At 39.1% G+C, this 24,220-nt stretch overlaps 1 long non-coding RNA gene across 2 annotated transcripts; it reads right to left on the bottom strand.

Moving 5' to 3' along the window:
* Positions 1–20,090: 20,090 nt before the first annotated feature.
* LOC145436100 (uncharacterized) lies at positions 20,091–23,903 on the bottom strand. Of its 2 annotated transcripts, XR_013914171.1 has the most exons (5): positions 23,395–23,903; positions 21,876–22,263; positions 21,334–21,526; positions 20,826–20,945; positions 20,091–20,269 (listed from the first exon to the last, which is right to left on the bottom strand). It is a non-coding gene; the product is annotated as an uncharacterized LOC145436100 (long non-coding RNA). The 2 variants fall into 2 exon arrangements; XR_013914170.1 differs by lacking the exon at positions 23,395–23,903 and having other exon boundaries at positions 21,876–23,361.
* Positions 23,904–24,220: the final 317 nt, after the last annotated feature.

Raw genomic sequence — 24,220 nt, 5'->3', positions numbered from 1 at the left:
GTCGCAGCTAAGGATTAAGCAACTGCGCTTTCTCGCCACATTGGATGAAGTGATTGGATGCTGGTTACGAAATCACGCCAGGACATAAGGGAATGAGCTCCACACGATTTCTTCAATTTCATTTATAATCATTTCGTTGTCATTCTACTGTATAATCAGCGAAATTAACATCATAATGTAGCTAATTATGAAAAGCATGGCATCTCATCAGTCGCAAACGACACATTGCTACCAACAACAACGAAATAACACATACTAAATGATAGATCAGCGTTGTGACTTAATGAGACGCTCAATTTTCTATATAAGCAACGCCGAGAATTTCTTTACGTTCCATTGTAAAAGTATATTCATAGAGATATGTAATCATATGAGATGTATGGGTAAAATCGCCGTAATGTTTGATTGCGTTCTCGGTATCGTATGCTATTTACTTGAGATGATGTGAACGTGAGGTTCACGTTCGCGTTTTGTGTGTGAGCCTCTAGAATTCGGAGGTTCGCTTTCACAAACGAATCTTGGTAGGTTCTTCGCTGTGAACCTTTTTCATGTATTACAATTCTTGACGTCATTATCACGTCTTTGGTTGAACTTCTTTGCATTTCATCTTCGGGCCACTCTCCGCATGGCGCTTACAGCAAGGAATTCAGTACTAAACGAGCATGCACCTTGCCGATTTCAAAAAATTATTTGCTCGAAGGTTTGGTCAGAATATTCAGTTTTCCGTTTGTAAATCTATAGCAGGGTGGGCAAACTTTTTTAGCTCGCGGGCTGCATTCAACATTTGAATCCATTCGCGGGCCGCACAATATAAAATTGGGATACTAATATTGTTATATGACTAAATAGTGACAGACGACATTGAAATAATATATATGCATTTGTATATTAAAAACAAACCAAATATTGATTTAATGATACCGTATACGCGTTAGAAACATTGACGAAAATTCATAAGCTGGCTGTCCTCATGGTCAAAATTGGAGATGAAGGTCGGTTGTCCCGATTATGTATGGACCTAAAATTGAGTCTGTGAGCCGTGATCTGTTTACAGATATGCTATGCTGATTGCACTTTTAGTTCCACTCCAGTACACACACACACAATGCTGACAGCATCATGACCATCATATTACTTTTAAATACGCTTCTACAATATATAAATATTATAAATATAAATACTTGTCCAAATACAAAGAACGAATCTATGTAACACACTTACGAATCGGTTTTACTTTTAGTGCTTGTTTCGTCTTAACCCGCGAAGCGCGAAAAATTTCTATAATTCATGATTGAATCGGTCAATATGATGGGGAATTGCATATATATTGCTATCATTTTTTATCCTCTCCCTGCTCACGTTATCAGATTTACCGGTAGAGCTGTGCGAGGTGTGTTGGAAACGGTAGGACAGCTAAATAATAAATAAACATTATCGGGCGTACCCGTTGGTATATTGACTTCGTTACATGATGCTATTTCGTGATCTCGTATCTGCTATGTCAAAAGATATTGAAATCACCTAAACGTACTAAACTAAAAGACGTAGGCCTACACGATTTGTATTTCTTTACAGGCAAATAATGTTTCCTCGAGATGGCATTTGTCTTGTGAGGCTCAACTCGCCAGGACAGGAACATTCGGCGCCAGCCATTTCGGTGCCTTTCGACAATTAAACAATATATGTAGGCCTATATATCTCGAAGTTTTTGGTCAGAACAAGGGCAGTCCCTTTCGGCCAAGGTCGTCTCGCTGCGATCGTTCTGGCACACTTCTAGGAGTCGCATATTACATTGTTACATGGCCTATAACTTCATATGAAGTGCCCATCTCTCTAAATCATGCGTATTTTTTGTTGGGGGAAGGGTACCGAACAATCAAGTTCGACAACATCAAATCGCGCCTAGCGCGAAATTTTTTTGAAAATGTTGCATAAATTTCTGAAAAACTACTTCATGATTTATGGTAATTCACAAAATAATTTTAGATCCCCAATTGTAGGGATTGGGGTGCGGTAGTTACGGTACTGGTAAGAATATTACTTATCATTATCATGTTGAAATATATTGAGAAAAAGTTTAATCAAGCACCCACAGTAATTCGATTTTTGTACTCATTTTCTCAATTTTTTTACAGCGTTTCTTGAGGCTTTCGCGGGCCGCACAAAATGGTGTTGCGGGCCGTAGTTTGCCCACCCCTGATCTATAGTGACCCTCTGCTGTGAGATTTACCCGCAATCACAAAATAGCAAAAATAGCACACTCACACTATTGAATTGTGCTAAGACGGCCAAACAGTTATTCACAACAAAGAAATTGATATAAAGCATCGTTGTATGTAAAATGTAATGCTAATGTAATGAAAACTATCAGGCGTACTGGATTTATCATAAACAAAATTGATGTACACCAAATTTGACTCAATTCCAACCAGCAGAAGCGGATTTATTGATGTTGAAAAATGTGGATTCGAATAAAATAGTATTTACGGGGGGTAAAAATATAATAATTAATTTAAGAATTGGTCACCGTAAATACTCTTTTATTCAAATCCAATTTTTTTTTACGACAATAACTCTGCTTCCAGTGGTTGGAATTGAACCAATTTAGGTGAGCATCGTTACTATGGACAACCTAACAATTTCATGGGGTGAACATAAAATTTTGAAATTTTATTATTCATTTTTATAAAATAAATAAAAAACTTTCTTCTCCTGTAGCAATACGGCTACTGGTTGGAATTGAACTAAATTTGATGTGCAGGCTTCAATTATAGGTAAACTAACAATTTTATCAAGTAGCCAGTAGAATTGGAGAGAAAAAGTCATTTTAACACCCCTGCCGTACATATGTTCTTGACCAGGAATCCGTGGACCCATTGGTGGTGCGAAGCCCCAAAGCCGGAGCTACGAGACACAGTGGGAAAATATATAAGCCAATTAGGGTCCACAATTATTTACTAAATAATTATACAGTACAGTTTTTGGGGCGAATTTATTCAACTCGATAATTTTTAAGGTGAAATGGGTTCTAGTGACTGAGACGGAATCGGTTATTAGTACTAAGAATACAAATGGGCTAAATGAATATATCAGTTCAATCGCAACTTCCATGGTAGCATCGGAGATTTTTATCGTTTCCCTTCAGCAGGGATGTGTATTGAGCGTCTCATTGGCATGTATTGTTGCTTCGATTATGCAGCCAACTACAGCATATGTCTCGGCCCAAATGACGAATTATTCCATATAGGATACTCAGCTACAATGTAATAATTGAACCATACACGTGTAGGAAATTAGCCTATATAGCAAAATATGTATCGAATTCATAGATTCAGAGTATTAGAACTCCGGCAGTGTTCTCCGACAGGCGATAAATGATGAAATTTAAATAGAGTCTAGCGTTATCTAACCAGACCTACACAGTACACACATCCATACGAATATTCTATCCCAATGATATGTCGATCTGGTTAATTATTGACCTGAGCACTAAACACACGTTTATTTGATAGTACGTGTAGCTGTAGGCCTACTGTACACCAAGAAACCAATATAAAATAATGCCATGCTTTGCGTTAGCAGTTAGATAAAATTGTTACGGGACTATAGTGATTATCATATTCATGCCCTTCCAACAATATCCTGTCTTGTTACGTGTACCCAGTATTACAATCCCCGATACAGCGTCGTCGTCGATTTTAATGTATAAGACTACTCGAATGGTGAGCTTGACCTGCTGGAATATTGTCTACAACTGACACTCGAACATGTTTCTATCCGCGAATACTTTGTGACTGTCAACAGAGGAGCAGGACAGAGGGCAGCGCGAAAGCAGAACTTGTCGCGTCTATTCGCCTGTAACCGTGCAAACAACGCGAGGAGGAAGACACGCTTGTGTACAAAGCTTTGTCACTCGCCCGGTTCGTAGTTCGTACGGTAAATTCATACGTCACGAACGAATAGCAACATTCAACAGGCTATTTGCTAGACTTCGATCACCTGAGTCGTAGCGCGTAGTGGTAACCAGAAATTGGTTAGTACGATACCTGCTCGGCGCTTGTGTATCTGTTTCAATGCTAAATATCACACACTGTACTATTAACTTCGATTTGTAAACGTGACGGAAATTCGTTGAGGAAGTTATCAGGGATTTACATATGCTAGATGTCAATCCTGCACTAAGGATTTAGATTTTCGAACAGACCTGGGCATAGTGCGGCCCATGAAGCGATTCTGACTGAGCCGGAGTTACTATTACTTTTATACTGTGATTAGCCTACTGCAGTTAGCTCTGTCACGTTGAATTGTGACTCATGCCTTATGGTTTGGAGAATAAGCAATATGCCACGACGCAGAAGGGGTTGGCCTCGAAATGAATGTGTCTCGTATGCCCGAACTCGCTTGCTGCACACTAGGGTTGTCCATAATTTGGAAAATCTCAAAAAAGATGCGTGTCCATGTCTCATTCTGTAGATTATTGATCAAAAACGTCAATGAACCTGCAATCAGCTCATAGGAAAATCGTTAGCATTTGTCTAAATGCGTTTGAAAGTAGCTGCCGTAGAGCGGGCGTGTTAGCGACCATAGAACGGCGAGAAGACTAGTAATCACGAAATCACGTCTCTTGATTGGTTATTCAGCTATGCTTGAATGATCACGATCACAGCGGCTTGCTGATTATGTGCTTCTATTAGTCCAAGGAGATCGCTAACGGCAATGATTCTGTAAGCGCATTGTACATTGGTGATTTAATAATAAAATGAGACCTCTGGTCATTGAATGTTTTAGTGTTAAAACTAGGTAACGATAGGTTTAGTGCAACAATAGCCTCTTACAGGCATGACAGAGGTGAAACAGCGAATGATTGTGAACTTATAGAACGAAGTATAGATCCAAGAAATACCTAGATATATGCTTGAGATTACGCCAAGTAGTCCTGCTTTTCTGGGTGCAGGTAAGGCATATTAGACATCACCAAACTGGTGCAGCATAACATGGGAGATGGATGCTGGACACAATCCTGTATGTTCAGAAGATAAGTTGGCCGACCAGGTAGCTTACATTGGATTTCTGAAGAAGAGTGTAACTACCACACCGCTTCAATCCATCCTTTTTATGTCCATGTCTGGTTTGATTCAAGCATTAGTCGTTATGTAGCCGGTAATGATCTAACATTCATTAAGGACATGCTAAGCAATGCAGGCAAACTGTCTTTTTGCTGGTCCTACCAGCATAGTCTGTGCTTAGATTTAGACCTCTTTGCCCGGCATCATTGAGGACTTTGACAGCACTTGCGGGTATGATTCATTTTGCTGCAAGAATCTGACAAGTGCCAAGCATAAATGACTGATTCATCCAACCCTTACAGCATTCAAGACTTCAATTATGTGCCACGACAACAGCCTAATAAGATCAGACAAAGTAGTGTCAATGTCAAGCTTTATATTTGTATTCAATGATGGTACATCCCCTCTGAAACTAGAAATTCGCTTGCCACTTGCATAAGCGCCTTTGCACTATTTTTCCGCGTGTTTTTGTGCTTTCCATCAATGAAATCAAGGCATACAGGCTACAACGGTTACCTTCACAATAAGCCATCCAGTCATGTGTTTAAAGATATTGTGAAGCAGATGTTCTTAGTTCATCATGTATTTCGTAACTCAACATGTTCTGAATTAATCCAAAATCATTAGTTGCGGACCAAACTACAATGCACTTACAGAATCACCGCCGTCAGCCGACTCCTTGACCAGCTGATCAACAAGCCGCCAACGTCGTGATCATTGAAGCATGGCAGATTAGCCAATCAAGCGCCGTGATTTCGTGATTACTAGTCTGCTTGCCGTTCTATGGTCGCCGACACGCCCACTCTACGGCAGCTACTTTCAAACGCATTTAGACAAATGTTAACGACTTTCCTGTGAGCTTATTGCAGGTTCATTGACGTTTTTTAACTATAATCTATAGAACGAGACATGGATACGCAGAAATTTTGAGATTTTCCAAATTATGGACAACCCTACTGCACACTAGGGTTGTTCAGATTTGAAAAATTGTCAGGAAACTTCGATGCTTGTGACCCAAATGATGGTTTAGTACATAAAAACACTTTTATGAGCAATTTTGGTCATCTTCCTCGTGATCTTCAATCCCCGAAAAGCCCCCAAAGATGCACGGGGCAATTCTCCTTACTGCTTGATCTGTAGTGTTGACCATGTCACCGGTTTATAGCTTTTGTGACGTTATCATTCAAAAACGGCCATGTAGAGACGAGATATTGCAATAAAATAGATATGTCTTCAAAATTTCATTGAAATGCAGTCCTGTAAAGGCCACATGCATCTCCGTTTTGCTCAGCAAAACCTGTCCGTCATGCTCATGGGAATCATGTATTCGTTGCACCATTGACATCGGCTTTGTTTTGGATCGTACATTGAAGAAGTGCCGTTGGGTTGCAATTCGTGACCAAATACTGATATTCCCAGCTAGTTTTCAGCCATAAGGTATTATTCAAAGGTATGTAATGTCAGTAATACTTTTCTCAACTTCAAATCATCTGTAAAATACCGAGTTATCTTATTTTATGGTAGACCGCAATTTAGTCGAAGAAGAAAGCCTGAAACAATGCAACAACACAATTTTCAGCGCTTGCCTTATAGGTATTCTTGTCATATCCCATACGTTGGCAACCTCTTCAACAGTTAGAAGGACATAGTCCTGCGTTGTGGTAGTTTCGGGTTATTTTTTTTTCAGATATGGCGGATGTAGTAGAACCTCATCTAGAGTCGGTAGCTTGGAGTGACTAATACACTCAGATAAATATCCGACCAGATAGTGACCAGAATATCAGACCAAATAGAGGGCAGACCTGAATCTTGTTCATGGTTGGTCCGCAAAACCCATATCCGCTTTGTTTCAGACATTCTTCTGCAACTAAATTGCAGTCTACCATAAAATAAGATAACTCGGTATTTTACAGATGATTTGAAGTTAAGAAAAGTATTACTGACATAGCATACCTTTGAGTAATACCTTATGGCTGAAAACTAGCTGGGAATATCAGTATTTGTTCACGAATTGAAACCCAACGGCGCTTCTTCAATGTACGATCCAAATCAAGCCGATGTCAATGGTGCAACCAATATATGATTCCCATGAGCATGATAGACAGGTTGTGCACAGTGAAATCGATGTGCGTGTGGCCTTTATAGGACTGCATTCAAGTACAATTTTGAAAACATGGCTATTTTATTGCAATATATTATCTCTACACGGCCTTTTTCAACTGATAACGACACAAAAGCTATAAACCGGTGACATGGTCAACATTACATATCCCGTAGTAAAGAGAATTGCCCCGTGGATCTTTGGGGGGTTTTCGGGGATAGAAGATCACGATGAAGATGACCAAAATTGCTCATAAAAGTGTTTTTATGTACTAAACCATCATTTTGGTCACAAGCATCGAAGTTTCCTGACAATTTTTCAAATCTGAACAACCCTACTGCACACCCATACACCAACTCATCCCAACGGCCTTCGACGATATTTTGCAGAGAAACCAGTCGAAGAAATCTTACCGTGAATACAAACCAATTTGTGTTATACATAGGTCGCCACATTGTCATGATCAAACCACATTTTCTACCAGTGTTGGGATCAAGTCACTACCTTCGAGTCACGAGTCAATTCGAGTCATTGCACATTTTGACTCGAGTCAAGTCAAGTCAATCGATTTTCGAAGGTGACTCGAGTCAAGTCTAGTCACTCGATTTTTGGTGGTGACTCGAGTCAAGTCGAGTCAAGTCAAGTCAAGTCACGAGTCAAGTCACAATTCAAGTCAAGTTGCCTTTTCGGAATATGAGGCATGATTACATCATTGAATTTTACTAGATGTCTCAAATACATATTGAGTTGTCATTTATTCTGAACCGATGGACGGATATAGACCTAAATATACATGCAAGAAGGGGCTGTATCGCTCACATATTCGTAGCACTGTTAAACTACGTAAGTAATTGCATAGCCTCAGTTATAGTTACCAGCCAAAATAGAGAATAGAGAACCGAATGGATAAGATGCAATACATACCCCTTCACAAATTGATATAATACAATTCGAGCCTACGCCAATGGTTGAGGACTATATAAACTATATTCTAATTCTATTTAAATAAAAAAAGAGGTTTGGAACAGAAAACAGAAATAGTCATTTTGCTATTAAATTTCTTTACTATTCTAAATTACGACAACGTAAGCTGTAAGCTTCGATCACTTCGTTTGCGGTCAATTTATTTGTGAGAGAACAATGGAGGCGTTTCGCGAACAATCCGAACATATGGAAGATACTGTGATATTTATCGACACCGATCACTTGATGACTTGAAATTGACTCGTGAATTTTGCTCCGAGTCACGAGTCAATCCACATTTCTGATACGCCGAGTCAAGTCAAGTCAAGTCATTTTAGCAAAGTGACTCGAGTCAAGTCAAGTCATACGAAAAAGGTGACTCGAGTCTGACTCGAGTCAAGTCATGACTCGAGTCATCCCAACACTGTTTCCTACGTGTCTCGCATATTGGCTATAGTACCCAACACAGTGATATTGGATATGTGAAAACTATCCACAAAATGTTTTTCAATAAATTCAACAAATATCACATACATATTTTCAGGCGCTATGGTGCCTTTGCGACCCAGAATTATACCCTTTGCGACCCATGCATTAATAATCCTTAAAGAGGTAAAAATTTGCGTTAAAGTGACTTGCAAATGTGAATCTGTAATGATGATATTTACTACAATCCACGTGCCTCGTGCTAATCGAACTGTTATTGCGAAAATATGATGATTGTTCCAACGAAAGAAAGCAGAAAGTCAATTTAACGTAATTTTTCCAGCGTGTCGCAGGTTTGTTTGTTTTGTGGTATTCATGGTGTTTGTCGACTACTATGGTCATTTGCACCAGGCCGATATTCTTCATTTTTATTCCGCAACTGCCGACTAAACCTGTGGTTCACAACCTTTTTTGGACAAGCCCCCCTTTATGATAGTGAAATGTTTCGCGCCCCCCTTATTGTCATATCACAAAATCCAACCGGGATGCTAGCGACCCCAACAGATTGTTTCATGGCATGGAAAGTTATAACTGTTGATGAGAGAATTAAAAAAGTATGAAATTCGGTAAATATATAGAGCTGTGGTTCCCAACTTTTTTCGACTAATCGCCCCCTTTTGAAGCTCCACACCGAACATTACCCCCCCCCCCCAAAAAAAAATAAATATTGGGAACCGGAAAATGGGCATACAAACTGGGATCACCGGCGAGTTGACTAATAATAGAAAGGTCAACTTTTCAACTCTACCTCGAGATTACAATTATACAGCTAACTTTTCGTGAGTTGACTAAGGAAAGGGTCATGTCTTCGACTTGACTCCAATCAGGACCGTAACAGCACTTCGTCAGCCCCCCCCCCCCAAAAAAAAAACGTTGGTCTTTGGCCCAGGTGATAAACCAGCCCCCAGACCCTCCTCAGCTAGTGGACTTTTTGTCGCTACTTATCAGCTATACCCTATTTCATACTGTTTAGTGAGTCTCCGTATTTTGCCTAAACGCGCCAAGCGCGACAAATTTACATAATTCATGTTTGAATCGGTCAATATGGTCGGGAATTGCATATACATCGCTATCAATTTTTATCCTCTTTCTGCTAACGTAATCAGATTTACCGGTAGAACTGAGTGTAGTGTGTTGCAGTGGCGGCTCGTCCTATAGGGCAACTGGGGCATTGCCCCACCTAAAATTCTGTTCAATAACAATTTAACCATTTATAGACGCACAGCAATCAGTATATACCGAGATCACAGCGAAACCCGCATTATTCTTGAGCTTTCGCTAACAAATGCCCATACATAGCGAAGTCTCTGCGACAATCGAATTCTCTTCTGTGTTTTCGCTTTGTGAATGCCTAGCCGGGGCTTGCCCCGGTAGCGCTCATAACAAGCTTTCACTATCTATTCTCTCAAAGCCGCGCACAATAAAGAAACGGTGATTTACTCTCTCCTATTCGTAAAATGGCCGAGCAAGTGGGGCAACTATGCCTGTCGCCCTTAAGGTGTGATGTAACAATCGTATCTATATCTGAACTCGGTTACCGTGATATGCGTTGACTCGCCCTTTGCTGGTATATGTCGATTTTGACGGTGTTTCGCACCATGATAATTCTTGAAACTTGGTACGATATGTCGTGAAGGTAGTATTTAGCACTGCTCCAAGTTTCAGGCTTGCTACTCAAAGATAAGGGTGGTAATTTCGTTTCCGAAGTTCAGTGTGTGCTGATCTATCATGTACATTGTACAGCAAACAGATTTTACTCAAAAGCCGGTATTGGTCTCCATTGATTTTGACGATGTTCCATACCGAGATCGGTCATGATATTTGGCACAGTAAGTCTTAATGTTAGTATCGACCGCTGTAATAAGTTTTAAGTTTGTCACTGAACTATGTGGGTGGTAATTTCGTTTCCAAAGTCGAGTGAGAGCTGACTCTTCATTTACCGCTAACAGATTTACGCAAAAGCCGTTATTGGTCTCTATTGATTTTAACGATGTTCCATACCTAGATCTGTCATGAGCTTTTGCACGGTATGTCTTGATTTTAGTATTGAACGCGGTGCCAAGTCTTAAAGTTGACGCTCAATGATTGAGGCAGTTATTTCGTTTTCGAGGTCGAGTATGGTAGAGATGCGCGCTGATCTGATACTTAGCCTACCTACATCATTGCGGATCTCACGGAAAAGCCGGTGTCTGTCTGTGCTAATCTAGTCTGCGTTCCATAACGAGATCGGTGATGATATTTCCAATGGTATATCTCGATGATCGCATGAAACAGCTAACTAAGATTCTCGGTTTGCATTCAAATATTCACATAATTTTATGTTCGCCAATGTGCATTTCACTGTGAAATTGTGGCCTTCAAACCATTTGCTTACAATCCCCTGTCAAATGCGATAGCTATTTCATTTTCGATGTCGGCTAACAGCTGATCATTCGATCAGCCTATTCCTCGATCTATTTTACTCAAAGTTCGGTGTTCGTCTGTTTGTATTGATTTTGACAGTGTACCATGCCGGAATGGGTTATGAGATTGCGAATGCTACTTCTCGATGATTTCATGTAACAGTATGCTAAGTTTACGGCTTTCATTCATGTATTTATTGATTAATATATTTTCCAACGGCGATTTGGCAGCAGACAGTAAGCCGTATGTGTTGCGTCACAATCTCCAGTTTCAAGGCCAAAATATTAGATGTTGTTCCGAGACCGAAGTTCCGAGGCTGCTGTCCTTAGTTCTTCAAAGACCATTCAAATTGATGTTCTGGATTCAATATGACAGGCCCAATCTATGAGATAACAATTGCGTATGTGTCCGAAGTCGTTGACCTTTGCAGTTAGGCTTACGCAATCTCTCGAGTTCTAGTCATTGGAATTAGTCTGGTCAAGTCAAGTGCGAACATGAATCGTATTGAATCTTTGCTCCGTACGTAGGCTAGTTTACGCAGTTGCCTTTAGAGCGAAAATTAAAGGTCTAGAAGACTACTCCTTGTCGCTTCGACATATTCCTGTCTTTTCATTGTATCGCATTTTTGTGGTGTATTGAACTGATAAAATTGCTAATAAACCAATGATGATGATGATAGAAATTGTCCAGTCCATTGATCCAATCGTACGCCGGGTACCTCCGCTTTGGTTGCCTATCACCTGGTCGTAACCACCTCATCCGCGTCAGCGGTGTCTTACAAAAGTCTAGAGGTGGGCCGTGCTATAAGTCGGCAGTTACGGAATATACAAAGAATATCGGCCTGGTGTAAATGACCACAGTAGTCGACAAACACCATGAATACCCCAAAAACAACAACAACCTGGTCGTAACTCGTAACCACCAGCTCAGTGGCCGTAACACACCAGGATCGTGTACGAAACACTTTCGGACGGCCTATCGATTTGCGTAATCTCTAACTCTACCATGAAATCATAACGCATGCTACTAAGGATGACCTGATAATTGATTCGTGGCATAGGGACGATTCTTAGTTCACGTACATTATGTAAAATAATCCTTTGATTAAAAAAAATGAATAAAACATTTGTTACCACACTTCAAGTCACGGCTCACCGGCAAACCTCTCGCGGCACCTACGTTAAAATCACTGTTGTCGGGAAATTCATGTGACCATCATATTAAAGTTACTTTTTTACGTTGGAAAACGCCATTGTGACGTCATGTTGATAAAAGTCGCTCGCAGCCCTTGCCCCACCACCCGATATTGTCACGAGCCGCCACTGGTGTGTTGGAAAAGGTAGGACTCCTAAAAAATAATTAAACATCTTCGGGCGGAATCGTTGTTATATTGACTTCGTTACATGATGCTATTTCGTGACCTCCTATATCTGCTATGTCAAAAGATATGGAAATCGTCAAAACGTACCAAACTAAAATAAGCACATTATTTAAAATTGGTATTTCTTTACTGATACATAATTTTTTCTTATGGGATGGCATTTGTCCTGTAGGGTTAAGGTCACCAGGACAGGAACATTCATCCCCAGCGATTGAGGCGCCTATGGAAAATTACACTGTAAATCCGCAAGGTCGTATTGAACACTTCATAACACATTTTTTTGCGTACAGACACACTTTTTGGGCATATTAACGCATTGGGCCATTATCGTCGCAACGTTTCTGCGTATTTCTCCGTTTACATGTAACACTTCGTCACTGCGGCTTATTTTCAAGAAAATTTATACTTAGTAATTTATCATCAATTTCGCATTCAAAGACTATCGGTACGTTTGGAGATCACATTAAATCATGGTATATGTAAAATAATATTACTCACTTGACCCAACACTAAGTTTAACGGTAATATTTCAATGAAATATACATATTTCCCTGTGACGCAGAGGGGTCACCACCTTCGTTACGGTATGGAGCGCGCTCGATTTCAGTTCGGATTTGAATTGGTGGTTCTTCAGGCGGAGAGTAGGGTACACGAAAAAACTTGGCGAAATGGATACATTGAAGCAGTTTCTGCTACCTGAAGCGTAAAGGATCATAACATCCATGTACTGTAAGGTATGGAAATGCGGTAAATGTTATTGAATGTATGTAATGTGAGAATAGTCATAAAATGAACTCGTTTTGACATTGCAGTAAGGTCGTTTGTTTTAGATGTTTTAGTTAGCTACAGATATCCCTTATTCATATGAATGTTCTTTAGATGTTTTGTAGTATATGATTCGTCTGATCTTATTGCTGGATGATCGAGCTTCGAATCTGATAATATACCAGGCTGCGACCAGGTCCGGTACTACGGTACTGATGGGAAGCTGCTATAGAAGTAACTTTTTTGACATATGGATAAAGGGATGTTCTCTCAATCCACACTGAAATATACATATGTAGGCGATATTGTGGTCCATTGTGGACAAGTACTGCAACGTCAGCAATTGACTGCCGGTATGACAGTCATGCAACGGTTTTCATTGTTTTTCAACTGCAACACATTTTACACTGTACTGTTTATTCCAAGTGGTAGGGTGTTAACTAAAGCGATTTTTTTTTACATGTCAAAATAGGTCAAAATTTTGTCAAAATTGTACCGTTAGGTCAAAAATTGCCAAAATTCTTTACAAAATCAAAATTTTGTTGGCAACTTGCATTTCGTTTGTATCATAGATAATTGCACTGTCGGTGAACTTATCATTTTACAATTTACATCTTGTGGCCTACTTTATAGTGCTACCGTTGTAGACGGGCCATCGTCTGCTCATTGTGAATCATAAACTGTCAAATGAAACAAATACTCAACGTAGCCTATTGCACTATCCTAACTGAAGCAACACTGCGTGGGCATTGGTTTTTCTATTAGAAACCGTATGATGAAAAATTGCGATGTAGACAACTTTGTCATAATGAGAGAAAGAGTGCAGTGTACGCACAACTTCATTGTTGCCGGCCAACAACTGCAGCTGGTGAACGTTCTTTCTTCATTCTTGCCAAGCTACTTAGTTAGGACAGACACTTTCTACCCGAAAATGTAGGAAAGTATCTTCCGTTGTACTACAACAAATTTTTAAATATTTCCACCATAATACGAGATGTAACAGTAGTATAGTAGATCGCTCGTGAGCGGCAATTGTTTCTTATGGGTGGGGTGGTGACCTGCCTGAAAACCCGGGGTGATGACCCCACCCTTTTAGACCACCCTATCGCTGGTGAGTCGCCATGTGTTCTTATGGGTGCGGTGATGATACACCCTTTCAGATATAGGCTGCGGTGATGATATACCTTGAAAACTCGTGTTGTTGACCCCACCCTTTCGGTATAGGCTGCGGTGATGACCTGCCGTCTCGTCGGTGATACCACCCTTTCAGGTATAGGCTGCGGCGATGACATACCTTGAAAACTCGTGTTGGTGACCCCACCCTTTCGGTATAGGCTGCGGTGATGACCTGCCGTCTCGTCGGTGATACCACCCTTTCAGGTATACGTCGCGGCGATGACCTGCCATGGATTGTTTGGTAGTGAACTAACGTTGTGGATATAGGCTGTGGCGGTGATTCGCCTGTCATGTATTCTTACGTGTTCTCTGGTGATTCGCTATGTGTTCTTATGGGTGCGGTCATGAATCGCCTTTTCGGGTATATGCATCTCTCGACCGGTGTTGAAGAAGTATCAGGTATGGTAAATAGACACGTGATTGACTCTTAGTTAATGTGTATACCTCAAATAATTATATATGTCCGATTCGAGTTAATCCCAACGTTTACGGTGAGTGCTACAATGATATATCGTTATTCTTATGGGCGCAGCGATGATTCGTACTTTCGTTTATAGACTGCGGGCGGCATGTCGTACTTTCACCAAAAAGGGTGTGAAATAGTTTGCTAAATCTAGGAATCAGTCGCATAGTAATGTTTGGGCAATTAGATAACCACAGTGCCGGCGAAGACGGCGATACGAATATCAACAATAGCCGCGTTCACAAACTAACACTTCAGATAGGTGTGAAATAGGTTGCAAACCCCGCAATTGCTGACAAGATAATGTCTCGGACATACGCAACTTGATGTTACAGGCATACCGATCGCTCACGCAGTGAAATTTTCGTAAGCAGTTTGTCACAGAACTTGATTTCACTCGTAAGATTTAACAAGTAACGAATAACAGGCCGTCAGTGTCGGTAACTTGAATAGCGATAAATTGTCACTTATTTCCGCTCTAACCCTAATCCTTTGTGAAGTGAACGCTTATTCAAATAGGTGTGAAATAATTTTAAAATCCTACGACACTCACAGGGTAATGCTTCAGACAAAGCGATCCCTCATGTCCGTTCACAAGGTAATATTTCCGTAATTACACTGTAAATTCTGAAGTGTTGCTCAACCCGGAAAATTGAACACGAAACGTGATCCAAAAATTGAACGCCTAGAAGTGTTGCGAAGTGTTTAAATTAAAAGTGTTTACCTAAAAAGTGTTCAGCCTCAAAGTGGCTGGTTGACTAGTCACCGGAACGCAGGGCTCAAAATAAAATCAGATTTTATTGATCCATGAATAGATGACGCTTATAATACCCAACCTGGGTGATTAAATACGTGCAAACATTGAAATTTCCAATAGCTGCTGTGACAGGGTTTCATAAATTCAGATCAGCAGTTGAAACCGTTTCCGGAATAGTCCATGAAATCACGAACATCACAAATGATCAAGAGCAAACTCACTACAAATATCATGCAACTCGTTCAATCATGTAAATGAATGCATAGGGAATTAGGGATAGTGATAACAAAATATCATTTAGTATCTTTAACTTTCGTGACAATGGCATGGAATCAAATTCATTGGTTACGTCCGTTAACGGAAAACATGATCAACACAAATCATTAAAACATATTTATAATTGATCAAATTATGGCTTGTGAATTTCTAATTTTATTGTAAAAAAACAAACAATGAATATATCAGTTTCACTACCACTACCACGATAAACAAGTAACAAAGTATTTTTTTACTCTTAATGAAATTGGGCCTGCTAACCAGGCATCAAAAATATTCTTGGGCTTGCATTACAAGGATTTATATCAGGTTAATGCCAATCACTTTTGTTTAAATAACAAAGAAATCGTTTCTTTGAGTCCATACAAATTTTGCAGATTTACAGAAAAGATTTTGTTGTTATTTGCCAGTCTGCTGCAAAATATGAAATCTGGAAGTCATTAGGGCACTGGTTCATGAACATATTTGGACACGCCCCGTTATGATAGCAAAAAAAATTCACACACCCCTTATCGTCGTATCATGAAATTAAAAAAAGCAACCAGAACGCTAAAAATCCCAACTGATAGTTGGATGGCAGTGACGGTAATAGTTGTTGATGAGAGAATATTCAAATATTAAATTCTGACCATACACAGAGAAATAAGTAGAAGCTGCCATGTGCGAAAAAGATTTTAGTTGACAGCGGGTTCACGCCCCTTCAAATGCTTTCTCCTGTTTGAGAACCACTCCTTCAGGGTATTACAATCCAATGCATAGAAGCTCAAAACGTCAACAATGTTTCTGAATACTTCATTTTCACTGAAGCAGTTTTATATTCTTGGCATCAGCTACAATCCAGGATCGGTCAATCTCTGATTCGTGGCGTGCCATGATGTTTGCTTCTTTTCTACTGGTCGACTCCAAGTTGTGCTCCCTGAAAATGTGATTAAATTCCAAAGTTTTGAATATGTCAATGAAAATTCTAAATTTTATGCAGAAATAAATATAAATATTTCACACATGCAGGTTACACAAGCGCAGGAAAGGCGCTCGGGTACATGTGAAATGCTATCACTGAGAATGACTAAAATTCGCATAACGACTAATAAAAATATCTTGAATTAGGTCCGCGCTTTTTTCAATTCGGCCATTTTGACATTTACATTGACATTCAGACGCACAGGCCACAGTGAGAATGCAGAACTGTAACTCAGGATGAAATTCATAGCAGAACGTCTATGTACGTCTACGAACGGTCTATGTATATTTGTATGGTCCACAAAACAGAAAGATTACGATACATGTTTCAATAAGACAGGCGCTTGGGTCTTGGATTGTATTTGCTTGTCTCTCAATTTGGCTTGGAGAAGAAGACAGTTGACTTCATCAACCTCGTTTTGCTGAAAATGTAATTGATTGCAAACAAGATCCGAAAATAAATATAGTAGAATCGTTATTCCTATGGGTTTGGATTTCCATTACAATAATTGACCAGACAAAGGACACATTGATTGTCTTTAGTAAAGACTTTGTGACATCTTATCGAAGGTGTTGAATACTTTTCCTTCATTGCAGTAATTGTAATTGTTCTCAATCTTTCAAAATACTTCCTTCCTGATAAAATTTAATTAACGAAATTATTTGGAATTAGCATGGTGTTTGCTTCTTTTCTACTGGTCGACTCCAAGTTGTGCTCCTTGAAAATGTGATTAAATTCCAAAGTTTTGAATATGTCAATGAAAATTCTAAATTTTATGCAGAAATAAATATAAATATTTCACACATGCAGGTTACACAAGCGCAGGAAAGGCGCTCGGGTACATGTGAAATCCTATCACTGAGAAGGACAAAAATTCGCATAACGACTAATAAAAATATCTTGAATTAGGTCCGCGCTTTTTTCAATTCGGCCATTTTGACATTTACATTTACATTCAGACGCGCAGGTCACAGTGAGAATGCAGAACTGTAACTCAGGATGAAATTTATAGCACAACGTCTATGTACGTCTATGAACGGTCTATGTATATTTGTATGGTCCACAAAACAGAAAGATTACGATACCTGTTTCAATAAGACATGCGCTTGGGTCTTGGATTGTATTTGCTTGTCTCTCAATTTGGCTTGGAGAAGAAGACAGTTGACTTCATCAACCTCGTTTTGCTGAAAATGTAATTGATTGCAAACAAGATCCGAAAATAAATATAGTAGAATCGTTATTCCTATGGGTTTGGATTTCCATTACAATAATTGACCAGACAAAGGACACATTGATTGTCTTTAGTACAAAAAACTTTGTGACATCTTATCGAAGGTGTTGAATACTTTTCCTTCATTGCAGTAATTATAATTGTTCTCAATCTTTCAAAATACTTCCTTCCTGATTAAATTTAATTAACGAAATTATTTGGAATTAGCACGACATGGGAAATGATCTCAATTTGATGTTCCAAGTATAGATCAGTAAGCAGTAGTTTAAATACAAGTTACCCCAGCTCTTTACATTCAACAACACCTCTGTTCAGGGCTGTGGAGTCGGTAAATTTTACCACCGGCTCCGGCTCCGACTCCGACTCCACACATTTTCAATATACCGACTCCGACTCCTGAGTTCTTAAACGTACCGACTCCGACTCCTGGGTCTTTAAACGTACCGACTCCGACTCCAGCATTATTACCAATTTACTTCGAAAATCATATGCCACATTGTCGGTTGAATGACTATCATACAACCTTTAAACATATGCAAACATATGATTAACTGTGGCATGCTAAATTGTTTCATTGTGGCACAACTCGAATTATCCACTTGCAATTAACATGAAATAAAGATTTGCTAAATATCCTTCCTTATTCAAGTTTTTATAACATGGACTCTCTAATATCCTGAAATGTATGAATCATTCAAATATGGCAGATATCCAATCCTGTTTAATAAAAATGTAGATAAAAAATCCAAGTGTAGCTCTTACGTATGACTCAGCAACTAATAAAGAAATTGAACTTACTAATTTTGTCATTGCACACTATCCTGATTACAAGCACATACAGTCTTACTGCTAACAATAGACATTGGTCAGAAATGGAATTTAGTCAAGTAGTCAAAGACCATAGCCTATGTCTAGTCTGCATGTACTTAATCAAGTATTCAAGGATTGGGACTTGCAGTCTTTCTTAATCATTTGTTCGACCCAAACAGCTAAGCTACACTACAAATATTTTTAATTTTGTCAAGTGGGGAGCATTCGCGCGAAATTTTTTTGCAAGATAACGACTGAATTAGGCTATAGCTATATCAATAAATATGTCGCTATCATACATTGGGGGTCGCATCTGTATATCACTGGTCTCATTTGGCAAGGACAGGATTATTCGACGTTTAGACATAGCAAAATCGATGATATCAGTGAACATGCCTCTATCATTTTGTGCAAATGTTTTGTCGACGATCTCGCTGCGAGTGCACAAGCGAAGCCGTATCTCCTAATTGTGAATACAGTTAGACTCAATTCTGTGAATAATACGTATTTATAATTTTCAGAAGTGGGCTCAAATACTGAATGCAAGAAATCTAGTGACAATGAATCATGCGAAGTACCGAGAAAAATTTCAAGTCCAATAAATCTGCTATGAAATATTCTACTTCATGGTCATATACGAAGATCTGGGATAAATGTAGCTGGCCCCTGGATACGTCAATGCGTCAGAACTGTTGTCATCATCAAATTTCGCGGTCATGCTAATCAAATTTTGGTTGGCCTTGCGATTGTACCTGATGTCATAAATAATTTCGAGAATTACCTCGCAGGCCACACCTAACCTTCTCGTGTGCCAAATTTGGCCTTCGTGCCACGGGCTGGCCGCACCTGATCTGCATGTATGGTTAATAATAACAGTGGTTGGTGGTACATAAAAATTCTATTGAAAATTCTTTGAAAGCAAATGTTTTCATGATAGAGAAGTTGGAGTCGGAGTCGAAGTCATAGTCATTCTCACAAACTCCGACTCCGACTCCAGTCAGTATTTTCCCACCGACTCCGACTCCAGCTATTATAGTTTTCACGACTCCGACCCCATCAAGCGAAAATTACCCCGACTCCGACTCCACCGACTCCGACTCCACAGCCCTGCCTCTGTTCAATGTACACAGATCAAGCCTCTCTTCAGCTCATATCGCATATATAGATAGTTATTAAGAAAATTAGGACTGCAAAAACCAGCACATTACATGATCAATGGTGATATATGAAATGAGTAAATAGACTTACATGATCCCATGGGTTCTTGAGGCAAAAGTATTATCGCAAAAGATGACTGCACCGGCACAAAATCCGTTCAGATGACTCCTCACGTCACTATCAACATTGTCTGTTAGCACACGCACGGTAGAACCAGGGGGTCTCTTCGAAGAGTCGACACCAGTTGGATGAATTTGAAGATCAATCCAAGACTGTTGAAAAGAAAATACTTGTTTCAAAAATTTGCAATACAAGGGAAGTATTCAATATTCGAACAGCTTCTTCGAGGTGCAAAACTTCAATATAAAATTGAATAGTATATGCATATTGAAATGAGCCCGAATATTTTCGGCTGAGACTCGTCAGGGGTAATCGTCAGTAACTAGTAGAGAACTCGAAAGAACGTTGTACATCAAAAATCGTATCACAAAATATCACGTCACCGGCATTCAGTATTACGCAGATATCACACTGGATACATTTGTATGTGACAAAAGGGTGTCTTTCATAGAACAAATAATTATTGTAATGGAAAGTTGCATGTGACCGTACCACCAATTTTACTACAGCACGAGTAGCATACTTTCCTGGATTGTTAATCATTTTAGTGAAATTTTACCAGCAAACATTCATAAAAATAACCAAATGCAGCAGAATCAAATTCATTATCTAAGGATATACCAGTTTACTTACGAAATACCGCGATGCTTACCAGTATTTAAAACAACAAATGCATTTCAAGAAGGTGCCAATTGCAATACATACTACCTGCACATTAGGGTATTTTTCATATTCTTTCCATCAGCCGCAACCAAGGCTTGATGAATCCCTGATTCGTGGCGTGCCATGGCGGATCTTTTTTTTACTGGTCAAATCCAAATGCTGCTCCTAGAAAATACGAAACATTACAAAGGAAAATTGTAAATTTGATGCAGAAGTAAATATCAATATTTCACACAGATAGGTTACAGAAGCGCAGGAGAGGTGCTCAGCCCCCCCCCCCAGGTTGAGAACCACTGACCTAGCCCATTATAGTTCAGTAAGCAATAGTTAAAGTACAAGTTACACGAGCTCATTACGTTTAACTACATCTCTGTTCAGTGTAAACAGTTCAGGATACACTTTACTGTGCAGTGTACACAGATGAAGCCTTTTTCAGCTCATATCGAATAGCCCGTAAGCTACTCTGCGAGATAGTTCGTGAGAAAAGTAGGACTGCAAAAACCAGCAAATTACATAATCAATGGTGATATATAAAATGAAAAAATAGGCTTACATAATCACATGTATCCATGGGCTCTTGAGACAAAGGTCTGTATCACATAAGATGACTGTGCCGGCACAAAACCCGTTACGAACGACTCCTCACGTCACTGTCAACATTGTCTGATAGCGCAGGCACGGTAGACCCAGGGGGCTCTTTTTAAAGAGTGGACATCAGTTGAACGAATTTGAGGATCAATCCAAGACTATTGAAAAGAAAATATTTGTTGCAAAAATTCGCAATTCAATTGAACTGCTCAGTAATCACGCAGATATCATACTGGATACAGTTTTTTTTTTCTGCAATAAGTTGTGCGTGACAGAAGGGTGTATTTCATAGAATAATTGAGTAATGGAATGGAAAGTTGCACATGACGTTACCACCAATTTTACTCTGGCACAGTTAGTATACTTCCTGGATTGTTAACAATTTTTGTGAAATTTTACCAGCAAACTTTCATAAAAATCTTTATCACAAAGATAACCGATTGCAGCAGAATCAAATTCATTCTCTAAGGATATACCAGTTCACTTACAAAACACCGTGATGCTTACCAGTATTCCATACAGCAAATGCATTTCAAAAAGGTGCCAAGTTCAATACATACTACCTGCAAAATAGAGTTTAGTTCAGTTACCGTATCACAATAAACTCAGAAAAGTCAAATTTGGGGATTGGGCAAAACAAATACTACCCCTTGTGATCCATGGTTTGTTGAAAAGATTGTTTGTTTGGCTGTGCTATTATTGGGGCGATTTTTTGGACCTAAAAAGGTAAGATTTTGACTAAAAAATTCAAATTCACACATATTTTGATGATGAAAAACTTAATTTTGACCCCATGTACTTAAATTAGGTGTTTCTCACATAGTGTTAGAATTGTATTACCAGAACTTATCTTTATTTCTGGCTGGAGCTCTCTGTTCTTCCGAAGTAATTTGATCTGAAAAAATCTTTTAGCATGAAAATTGACAAATTTTTACATGAAAAAGAACTTATTTTATCGAAATCTGGACCCATGAATAATTCTAGTATTAGTTACATCTCGTATTATGGTAGAAATAATTAAAAATTTGTTGTAGTACAACGAAAGATACTTTCCTACATTTTCGGGTAGAAAGTGTCTGTCCTAACTAAGTAGCTTGGCAAGAATGAAGAAAGAACGTTCACCAGCTGCAGTTGTTGGCCGGCAACACTGAAGTTGTGCGTACACTGCACTCTCTCTCTCATTATGACAAAGTTGTCTACATTGCAAGTATTCATCATACGGTTTTTAATAGAAGAACCAATGCCCACGCAGTCTTGCTTCAGTTAGGATAGTGCAATAGGCTACGTTGAGTATTTGTTTCATTTGACAGTTTATGATTCACAATGAGCAGACGATGGTCCGTCTACAACGGTAGGACTATAAAGTAGGCTACAAGATGTAAATTGTAAAATGATAAGTTCACCGACAGTGCAATCATCTATGATACAAACGAAATGCAAGTTGCCAACAAAATTTTGATTTTGTAAAGAATTTTGGCAATTTTTGACCTAACGGTACAATTTTGACAAAATTCTGACCTATTTTGACATTTCAAAAAAATCGCTTTAGTTAACACCTTACCACTTGGAATAAACAGTAGGCCTACAGTGTAAAACGTGTTGCAGTTGAAAAACAATCAAAACCGTTGCATGACTGTCATACCGGCATTCAATTGCTGACATTGCAGTACTTGTCCACAATGGACCACAATATCGCCTACATAGTGATATTTCAGTGTGGATAGAGAGAACATCCCTTTATCCATATGTCAAAAAAGTTAATTTTATAGCAGCTTCCCATCAGTACCGTAGTACTGGACCTGGTCGCAGCCTGGTATATTATCAGATTCGAAGCTCGATCATCCAGCAATAATATCAGACGAATCATATACTACAAAACATCTAAAGAACATTCATATGAATAAGGGATATGAGTAGCCTGCTAAAACATCTAAAACAAACGACGTTACTGCAATGTCAAAACGAGTTAATTTTATGACTATTCTCACATTACATACATGGAATAACATTTACCGCATCTCCATACCTTACAGTACATGGAATTTATGATCCTTTACGCCATCAGGTAGCAGAAACTGCTTCAATATATCCATTTCGCCAAGTTTTTTCGTGTACCTTACTCTCTGCCTGAAGCCTGACGAACCACCAATTCAAATCCAAACTGAAATCGAGCGCGCTCTACCGCGACGAAGGTTGTGACCCCTCTGCGTCACAGGGAAATATGTATATTTCATTGAAATATTACCCTTAAACTTAGTGTTGGGTCAAGTGAGTAATATTATTTTACATATACCGTGATTTAATGTGATCTCCAAACGTAGCGATGGTTTATGAATGCAAAATTGATGATAAATTACCAAGTATAAATTTTCTTGAAAATAAGCCGCAGTGACGAAGTGTTACATGTAAACGGAGAAATACGCAGAAGCGTTGCGACGATAATGGCCCAATGCGTTTATATGCCCAAAAAGTGTGTCTGTACGCAGAAAAAAGTGTTATGAAGTGTTCAATACGACCTTGCGGATTTACAGTGTAGTTTGTCACAGAGTCGTCGCAGACGGTGATTCGTAAACTACCAAATTGACTCTTTCTTGTGGTCGCTATATGTTTTTGACACTTTGGAACGTGGTTGACTTTAGTTGTATGATAAGAATCATGCGAATATTCAAGCAATGCATCAATTTGACAACTTGAAATGAAACTTACTACACAGCTCAAGTTGATTCGTATCTGAATGTGTTAATTCGGTACAATTCTAATTAATTTGAGAAATCTTTTTAACGTGATCTTTTGATTCGACCGTAACCTGAATATTACTGACGCCGACTTTCAGTCACATTGAATTATTCACA

The sequence above is a fragment of the Botryllus schlosseri genome, chromosome 3, assembly GCF_051294905.1.
Source record: "Botryllus schlosseri isolate E-star chromosome 3, Bs_hap1, whole genome shotgun sequence".
Taxonomy (NCBI): domain Eukaryota; kingdom Metazoa; phylum Chordata; class Ascidiacea; order Stolidobranchia; family Styelidae; genus Botryllus; species Botryllus schlosseri.
This window is presented reverse-complemented; position numbering and strand designations above follow the sequence as displayed.